Consider the following 10,443-nt stretch of genomic DNA (forward strand, 5'->3'; position numbering starts at 1 on the left):
AAGTGTTAGAAATATAGTCACCAAAATGTTTAAATCAGAATTTTAACCTAGCCACGGTTCATGACATTGAATTTTACCATACTGAAGAAAAAAACTTGAGCTGTAGTTTGAAGTTGTATATGCAGCAGAAAATGTATGTGTGGGAGTAATTGGCTCAGCCAGGAAGGGAACAATGTTGGGCCATGTTAATTTGGATTAACCTAGATTGTTCTTGCCTCATGAATGATTTAAAATGAAGAGAAGGGACTGCACAGCCTGTGCTGAACAGGCAAGTCAGAACCATCGGGGAACTTACCACGTATTTGCTTCACTAACTCAGGGATGCCCCTGTCCTCTATGAAGAATGAATGGTTCCAGGGTCTAATGTTCATTTACTGGGTGCCTTTGTGCATACTGCAAGGAGGAAACTATGAGGAATCCAGAGGAACTTGTACAGGGATGCCAGGTTTGTCCCTCCACTTTGAAGATTGTTTTCAGTAGCTGATGCCGCCTCTGCATGATGGGAATGGACTCTGGTCCCCAAGAACTGGCATGTGCCATGCATCCCAGGATGGCCCTTCCTGGTCTCAACCCTGAGAGAAGGCCATCTTCAGTCTGTTCCTGGAAATATGGAGGCAGAGGCGATACTGGCACTCCCAGAACGTCATTCCCCATTCTTGGAGAATCTCCTTTCTCTCTGGAATCAAGATGTAGGTCTAGTGGACAGTAAGGACTTGGTTGTCAACTACTTGCGCTGACAAGACCTAGACATACTTTAGCTGGGTAACTTCTTTACCTAAGTTGGGTAAATTATTAGGTACCAGCATAGCCAAGAGTACTTACTGCATTGCTAACAGGAAGTTTGTTTTCATAAAGCATCCTGGGACTTTAATTTTCCTTGAATGAAACATCATGGTATAACGAAACACAGTATCTTCACTGAAACATGAACATACTAGTTAGTGTCCGTGATCAGAGCTAACTATAGGACACCGATCTTAAGTAGTTCTTTCATAGATAGAAGGCATATACACATCCAGCAAATTTCAGTCAGGTTTCATCTATGAAAAAAACTTATTTATGAAATTTCCTATTTTGGTGTTTTCCGGTTTCTTGTCTCAAGATCGATGGGATTAATCTCCATCCTTTTGATTTCTATTCTGCTGTTTGGGAAGGTAACTGGAGTTATTTTGAGCTTTGTTTTAGCTAATTTGCATAATAATGAAAACTGGATGCTCAGGAGGTAATCTTAAAAATGTACCAAATGGCAGTACCACCAGTAGTGTGAGATTAATCAGGTGAGCTTTTACATTTATCCTCATAAAAGGAGGCACAATTTGCTTGATTTGTAACTGACACTGATTTGGTTTACTAAGTAGTTAATATTTTAAATATTTAGCTCAGAGAGTGCTATTTGGCCAGAGTGTCATGTATTTCCTCAATGCTATCTCCTCACAGAAAAATTAAAAAGGCAATGTAGGGAGTTTTTCATGAAGCTATATTTCTTTGATTGTTTTATAAATGCTATCTCTTACCATGATCCTATATGCTTTCTACTGTTTCTTTTTGTTTGTTTGTTTTTAAATTTTTTTTTAGAGAGTGTCACTCTGTCACTCAGGCTAGAGTGAAGTGGTGCAATCATGGTTCACTGCAGCCTCAAACTCCTGGACTCAAGCGATGCTCTTGCCTTAGCATTCTCAGTGGCTAGGACTGCAAGCAAGCACCACCAGGCCCAGCTAATTTTTTTCTTTTTTTTTTTTTTGGTAGAAACTGGGGTCTCACTATGTTGTCCAGACTGGTCTCCAACTCCTGGGCTCAAGTGATCCTTCCCAAAGTGTTGTAATTACAGGCCTGAGCCACCATGCTCAGCCTCAACCTTTTTAAGGACAAAATTTATTAGTAGTATATAAAATCTCAAAGTCCAGGGAATCATTGATTTGGTACATTTCTCCAAGTTTCCTCAGTCTTCATTTTATTAAAAGCATTATTCATTCTGAAGCTATATGCTTCCATTCACATACATATTTAAGGAAATTCCTGAGGGAAATAACTTTGAAAAAGAACTACAATCATAAAAAAAAAAAAAATACTCAGTGCAACTGTACACACTGAAATAAACAAATAAAAATCTCATACCTATCTCCTTATCTCTTTTTATTATTTTTAAAATTTTTATGTATTTATTTAAGATGGAGTCTCACTCTTTCACCCAGGTTGGAGTGCAGTGGCAAAATCTTGGCACACTGCAACCTCCTCCCAGGCTCAAGTGATCCTCCAGTTACTCGGCCTCCAGAGTAACTGGGACTACAGGTGCACGCCAACACTCCCGTCTAATTTTGTGTATAATATTTTTGGTAGAGACAGGTTTTTGCCATGTTGCTCAGGCTGGTCTGAAAGTTCCAAGCTCAGGCGCTCTGCCCACCTTGGCCTCCCAAAGTGTTGGGATTACAGGCATGAGTCACCATGCCTGGCCCTATCTTTTTATCTCATGTGCAGTTGATTTTCATTTTTTCCTAAGGTCCATTATGTCACATTTATTTTTCATTTTGTTGTCTTTGAAGGTAATTTTATATTTTCCCTGAGTTTCCCTCTGGGTCCAGGAAAATTTGTCATTAATACCATTCATTTATAATTTAATGGCTTTGTATAATGTACCCATTCCTTTTATTGCAACTCCTTGAGGTCAGTGTGTTAAAATGTTAAATGAAAAAATGATGGGTACACATGTACTTGCTTTGTTTTGTTTTGTTTTCATTTTTATTGCTTATATAGTCCAGGATTTAAGAGACTAAAACGGTCTCAATAAAAATGTTGTCTTGGGGAATTCTCATCTTAAATATAATTTTTACATATATTTCATGAATTCTGAATCAGAGTTTCAGATGATAAAAACAAAACATTGGTAGTCTACAGGCTTCCCCGAATATCTGGGTATAGAAACTTATACCAAAGCTTAAAAATAAATATATTTTGGCCCAGGCGCAGTGGCTCATGACTGTAATCCCACTATTTTGGGAGGCCGAGGTGGGCAGATCACTTGAGGCCAGGAGTTCGAGACCAGCCTGGCCAATATGGTGAAACCCTGTCTCTACTAAAAATACAAAAATTAGCTGGCCATGGTGGCGCACACATGTAATTCCAGCTACTGTGGAGGCTGAGGCAGGAGAATCACTTGAGGTTCTTGGGGTGGAGGCTTCAGTGAGCTGAGATTGTGCCACTGCACTCCAGCCTGGGCAACAGGATGAGACTGTCTAAAAATAAAAATATACATATATATATATACACACACACACACACACACACACACACATACACATATATAAATCATTTAGAGAGCACTTTATATATATGTATAGTTTGTAAAACTTACATATATATTTTGATAAATTAAAAAAAAATGATCTTACAGACTGAGTTCCAAACACTAGAGGCTCATTATTGGTGATCTCACTGTCTTTTGGCTTTTTAAGCTATGAATTTATTCAAGTAGAAAATATGTTTGAATAGGCAACAAAGATTCTTGCCTTGTAATTGAATGAATTAATCTTTAATGTTGATTTATTGTATTTAAAAGCCACACACCTGAAAGTCAGCCACATCACATAATTACTCAAAGAAAAACAGGCCCGTGTTTTACCTTGAGGAAGATCGGTTGACCTTGTCACATGCTTTTGTTAACAAAAAAAGTGGGGAAAAAAAAATCCCCCCAGCCCTCCCTCTAAAAAGAAAGCAATCCTCTTAATGCAGGAGAAAGACTGCATTTCAGTACCTCAGAAACAAACCAGTTTTGAGTTTTGTCGTGAAAAGAGATGACACATGTAATTACAAGAGCCTTTTACACAGGTTGGGAGATTTGATTTGACAGTTGAACCCCATTAAAAGAAATGACTCTAAGGTCCTACAGCAGCAGTGAACAATTTCCGTCCCACTCTGCCTCAGCACAGACATCTAAGAATAGACAAACTCTCAGCCGGAACCACCCACTGCCGAGCACCCAAGTCTGCCTAGTATGCAAATTCCCCAGAGGGTAGAGTTTTTCTTTTCTTTCTCTTTCTTTCTTTCTTTCTTTTTTTTTCAGTTTTAAGAGCTGAAAATAATAGTTACCTTCTCTTTCAGGAGCTGAAATTGCCTTGACATTCAGAGCAAAATCTACCTTTACAAAATAAAACACACACGCACACACTATAGTAGAAACGACAAAATCAAAATCAATTAAATAGAAGACAAACCTAATTTGAATGAATCAGAAAGAGTTGCTTACATTTGGGCTGCTAATTAGAACTTCATAATAACTTTTTTGTCTTTTGTTTATTTCCTCCCTTCCTTATTTTCTTTCCTCTACATTTTGTCTTTCCCATCAAGTTCCCTACTTCCTCTTTTTTTGTTGTTGTTCAAGTACATAACTTCTATTGTGATAGTTTCACTCTTTACCTATTTCCTTCCTTCCTTCCTTCCTTCCTTCTTTCCTTCCTTCCTCTCTCCCTCCCTTCCATCCTTTCTTCCTCCCTTCCTTCCTCTCTCCTTCTTTTCCTTCCTTCCGTCCTTTTTTCCTTCCCTCCTTCCTTCCTTCCTTCCTTCCTTCCTTCCTTCCTTCCACTGACTGCACTCTGAGGCAAACGCTTACGTTGGGCCAGAGCTATACACATGAAATGTATAGTTCTTACATTTTTAAGCCTGCTGGTTTTTTGGACTGCATAACCCTCATTCTTCATTTGTTTGGGAAGAACAAATATAATTTACTTGGAACTTCACTCATCTTTCTCCTCCACTTCCCCCTGCCCCTCATTTATCTATAAGAATAATAAAGATTAAGAGAGACCATGTTCAGGATTCAAGGTAATTTGAAGTAGTCCTTGATGTACAGTGCTTATTAAAAGAGAATCTTGAAGATTCTACAACTAGAAGCTCTGTTTCAGAAAACAAGGCATCAGTTCCTAAATGTCATACAAATTGACTACATAAGAATTTTCTTGGATGTCTAAATAAAGAGATCCCAGCCCCTAAGCTGTGATCCTGATTCAGTAGTTTTTATTTATTTATTTATTTATTTATTTATTTATTTTTTGAGACAGAGAGTCTTGCTCTGTTGCCCAGGCTGGAGTGCAGCGGTGCAATCTTGGCTCACTACAACCTCCACCTCCTGGGTTCAAGCAATTCTCTGCTCAGCCTCCCAAGTAGCTGGGACTACAGGCGTGTGCCACCACATCTGGCTAATTTTTGTATTTTTAGTAGAGATGAGGTTTCACCATGTTGGTCAGGCTGGTCTCGAACTCCTGGCCTCAAGTGATCCACCTGCCTCGTCCTCCCAAAGTGCTGTTAGAGGCATGAGCCACTGTGCCTGGCCTGATTCAGTAGTTCTTAAGGAAAGTAGAGGGGCAGGGCAAGAGTTTCATGAAGCTCCTCTTTGGGAATCTACTGGGATAGAGTGACTCACAAGATTTGAACAAAGAAGCTTGGACTAGAATCAGGGTTTGGTGGATCATTCTTTGATTTTAAGTTTACCTCATTAGAAAAAAAGATGGTAATAATAACAACAGAGTCGCTGTGAGGATTTTCAATAAGACCTGGAAGTAACTGCTTATGATATACACTCAGTGAGCCACAGCTATTCCAATGGAGGCTTCAGTTCCAAAAAAAAAAAAAAAAAAAAAAAAAAGCTGGGGTCATAAGTTCTGGCCTGCCTGTCTACTTCAATTGAGAAGGAAATTCTTAAGGTTTCCTTGGAAATAGAGTCACAAGGAAGGACCACAGAATTGAGATCTGAATTGTCCTACAGAGAACAACCCCTCTTTGTAGGAGAAAAAGAAAACGCAAATGTATGGCAATCTTTTTAGGGGAAAAGGGGGAGTCAAAATCCAAGATGGTTTTCCTGAGAATATTCAAATTAGATTATGGAGATAACAAGATGTGAACCAAGGAAAAAGAACAAATTGCCTTTATGTATAGGAGGTGAAGTAGCTGGAATCCCACCTTCATATCCTAGTTACCTCTGTAACCTGGGGACAGATTTCTTCTCAGAATCTCTGTGTGTTTACTCAAGAACTGGAGAGGCTGGGCTCAGTGGCTCACACCTGTAATCGCAGCACTTTGAGAGGCTGAGGCGGGCGGATCACTTGAGGTCAGGAGTTGGAGACCAGCCTGGCCAACATGGTGAACCCCGTCTTTACTAAAAATACAAAAATCAGCTGGATGCGGTGGCAGGAGCCTGTAATCCCAGTTATTCGGGAGGCTGAGGCAGGAGAATCGCTGAACCCAGGAGGCAGAGGTTGTAGTGAGCTGAGATCATGCCACTGCACTCCAACCTGGGTGACAGAGTGAGACTCAGTCTCAAAAAAAAAAGAACTGGAGAATATATCTGCCTCGGGGGCTGTGGAGAGGATAGAAGGCTGTGTTTAGCGCACAGCCTAGTACACAAGCATTTGTTAAATGGATGCAAGACCATGACGTTCATTTCCTTCTGAAACAAGAGAGCAATCATGAGTGAGGCAATCTCATCTTTTCCCTCACCATTTTATGAGCAATGTCTCTTAAAGGAAAATTCTGATGTTACGGATTAACTCTGGTTTAGTTTTTATTCATTCTGTGTATACAACACTTTCCCATATGTCACCTCTCCTAGTGTGTTCTACATTGCTTCATTCATTCATTAACCAAATATTTATTAAGCAGCTGCTATCTTCCAGGCACTATATTCCCACAAATGCTAGGAATATGTTGAGCATAAAAACAGAGCCAGCCAGGCTCAGTGGCTCATGCCTGTAATCTCAGCATTTTGGGAGGCTAAAGTAGGAAGAGCCCTTAGGTCCAGGAGTTCAAGACCAGCTGGGGCAACACAGTGAGACCCTATCTCTATTTAAAACACAAAAAGCAAAAACAGAGCTCATGAGGGAGATGCAAATTAAAACCACAATGAGATATCACCTCACACCTGTCAGCATGGCTATTATTAGAGAGACAAAAGATAACAAATATTAGTGAGGGTGTGGAGGAAGGGAACTCTTGTACACTGCTTGTGGGAGTGTAAATTAATACAGCCATTATGGAAAATTGCATGGAGGTTTCTCAAAAAACTAAAAATAAAATTACCATATAATCCAGCAATCCCACTTCTGGGTAGTTACCCACAAAATTTGAAATCAGCGTGTTGAAGAGAAGTCTGTATGCCCATGTTCATTGTAGCACTAGTCACGATAGCCAAGATACGGAATCAACCTAAGGGTCCATCAGTGGATGAATGAATGGATAAAGAAAATGTGGCAGGCCAGGTGTGGTGGCTCACGCCTATAATCCTAGCACTTTGGGCAGATCGCTTGAGCTCAGGAGTTTGAGACTAGCCTGGGCAACATGGCAAAACCTTGTCTCTACAAAAAATGCAAAAAACTTAGCTGTGTGTGGTGGTGCATGCCTGTGGTCCTAGCTACTTGGGGAGCTGAGGTGGGAGGATGACTTGAGCCCAGGAGGTGGAGGTTGCAGTGAACTGAGATCATGCCACTGCAGTGGAAAAAAAAAGTGAGACCCTATCTCAAAAAAAAAAAAAAGGAAAGAAAAAGAAAATATGGCATATATATACATAATGGAATACTAGTCAGCCTTATAAAAGGAAGAAGTTCCGTCATTTGTGATGATATGGATGGAATTGGAGAACATTATGCTAAGTGGAATAAGCAAAACGCAGAAAGACAAACACCACGTGCTCTCACTTATATGTGGAAACTAAAACAACTGATCTCAGAAGCAGAGCGTAGAACAATGGTGATCAGAGACTAGCTGGTGGGGGGACAGGGAGATGATAATCAATGGATACAAAGCCTCACTTAGGCAGAAGGAATAAGTTTGATTTTTGTTTAGATCTATTGCATAGCGTGGTGACTATCCCTAACAACTGAGCACTGCACATTTCCATTCGTTAAAAGAGTAAATCTCAAATGCTCTCATCACAAAAATATAGGTCAGATATTGGAAGTGATGGATAAGTTAAGTCACTCATTAATAATTTCAAATTATATTCAAAAACCATAACATTGTTTTGTACTCGGTAAATATATACAACTATAATTTGTCTATTAAAAGTCCCCAGAGCCCACAACTCTCACTTCCACTCTGGACTCCAAAATATCACTTGCCTCTTGGCCGCTGCCCTTGGATGACCCACAGGCATCTCAGAGGTAATATATCCTGACATGAACTTCTGATTTCCCCCAGACCTTGCTCCTTCATCCTTTCAGGGTTCATCTGAGGGTAAATTCATCCTCCAGATACTCACCCCAAGTCATCAACTCCACCCTTGGTTCAGCTTTTCTTATACTTGATAGTCCATGTGTCAGGAAATGCTGACTCTACATGTCCCCCATAACCGGGATCCAGCCAGTCTTGCCACCCTGGCCCAGGCCAAGCGAATCTCTTATTCTTTATTTTTCTGAGAAAGAGTCTCACTCTGTTGCCCAGGATGCAGTGCAGTGGCGCCATCTTGGCTAACTGCAACCTCCACCTCCTGGGTTCAAGCAATTCTCCTGCCTCAGCTTCTTGAGTACTTGGAATTACAGGTGTGTGCCACCATGCGCAGCTAATTTTTTTTTTTTTTTTAGAGTCTCACTCTATTGCCCAGGCTGGAGTGCAGTGGCGCAATCTCGGCTCACTGCAACCTCTATCTCCCAGGTTCAAGCGATTCTCCTGCCTCAGCCTCCTGAGTAGCTGAGATTACAGGCGTGTCACCATGACCGGCTAATTTTTGTCTTTTTAGTAGAGATGAGGTTTCACCCTATTGGCCAGGCTGGTCTCAAACTCCTGACCTCGTGATCCCCCTGTCTCGGCCTCCCAAAGTACTAGGATTACAGGCATCAGCCGCCATGCCAGGCCTTTTAAAATTTTTAATAGAGATGGGGTTTCACCATGTTGGCCAGGCTGGTCTTGAACTCCTGACCTCAGGTGATTCATCCGCCTCTGCCTCTTAAATTGCTGGGATTACAAATGTGAGCCACGGGAATCTCTTATTCTGATTATTTGCAAGAGCCTTCTCACCAACTTTTCTGCTTCTACCCTTGCTACTAAAACTCAACTCTTCTCATTAAAGCAACCAGAAGTACCTTGCTAAGGTGTAAGTGGGATCATGTCACTCCTCAGCTCAAAACCTTCAGTGGGCTCCCTGTCTTGCTCAGAGGGAGAGCCAAGGTCTCCACTAGATTAGACCTGGCAGAAGGAACAGTGACTCACTAGGTCCTACAGGCAGGACTGACTGCAAAATGTGCTGGGCCTTGCTTAAACTCTTAAGAATTTCAAGAGAGCAGAGCATTCGATCCAGCACAGGACTCTGAGTGTGGGGTCCTTTGTGACTGTCCAGGTGGCACACCCATGAAGCTGGTCCTCCCTGCAAGATCTCCACGGGGTCTCCTTCCCATACCTCCCTCCACTATCTCTGACTCCATCTTCTTCCTTTCTCTCTGCTTAACCAGGCTGGCCAGCTGACAGGTTCTCCAAGAGGAAATCAGGCACCTTGCCACTTTCTGGCCTTTGTGCTTGCTAGTCCCTCTGCCTGGAGCTTTTCCAAATTCCCTCCCTACTCTCATGATTTTGCTCCAATGTCACATTCTCGCGAGGCCATTCCTGATCATCCTATTTTAAATTGCAAGCCACTGCACACCCCTTCTCACACACACACCTTGCTCTCCTCCCCATTCCCTGATTATTTCCTTTAGAGTGCTAGTCATCAAGATATGAGGCCTTTTTCTTAAATAATTAGTTATTCGGTCTCCTTCCATAGACTATAAACTCCAGAGGATGGTAATTTTTGTCTTTTTCATTCAATGTTACTTCCAGTGCCTAGGATGGAGTAGATTGTCAATACATCTTATTTGAAGAGATGAGTAGGTCAGTGGCAGAGGATGTAACAATTAAACAAACAATCATCCAACAATACACAATTAAACCAGAATCATGTACTGAGAAGGAAGGTAACTGTATTAGTCTGTTTCCATGCTGCTAATAAAGATATACCCAAGTCTGGGTAATTTAAACAGGAAAAAGTTTTAATGGACTTACGGTTCCACATGGCTGGGGAGGTCTCAAAATCATGGCAGAAGGCAAGGAGCAAGTCACATCTTACATGGATGGCAGCGAGTAAAAAGACAGCTTGTGCAGGGAAACTGCTGTTTTTAAAACCATCAGATCTCATGAAACTTATTCACTATCACGAGAACGAAATCATGGGAAAGACTCGTCCTCATGATTCAATTACCTCCCACCAGGTTCCTCCCATGACGTGGGAATTGTGGGTGTTACAATTCAAGATGAGATTTGGGTGGGAACACAGCCAAACCATATCAGTAACCCAGTTCCACAAAAGACATAACCCCAACCAGGAGCCAGCTGGGGAGGTGGAAAGGTGTCCAGGCAGAGGGAACAGCTGGACAAAGGGCCTGTGTGCTGAGGAAACAAAGAACACTTGATGAGCTAACTGTGTGCTGAGGA

This window comes from Pongo abelii, chromosome 4, assembly GCF_028885655.2.
Source record: "Pongo abelii isolate AG06213 chromosome 4, NHGRI_mPonAbe1-v2.0_pri, whole genome shotgun sequence".
In the NCBI taxonomy this organism is placed as follows: Eukaryota; Metazoa; Chordata; class Mammalia; order Primates; family Hominidae; genus Pongo; species Pongo abelii.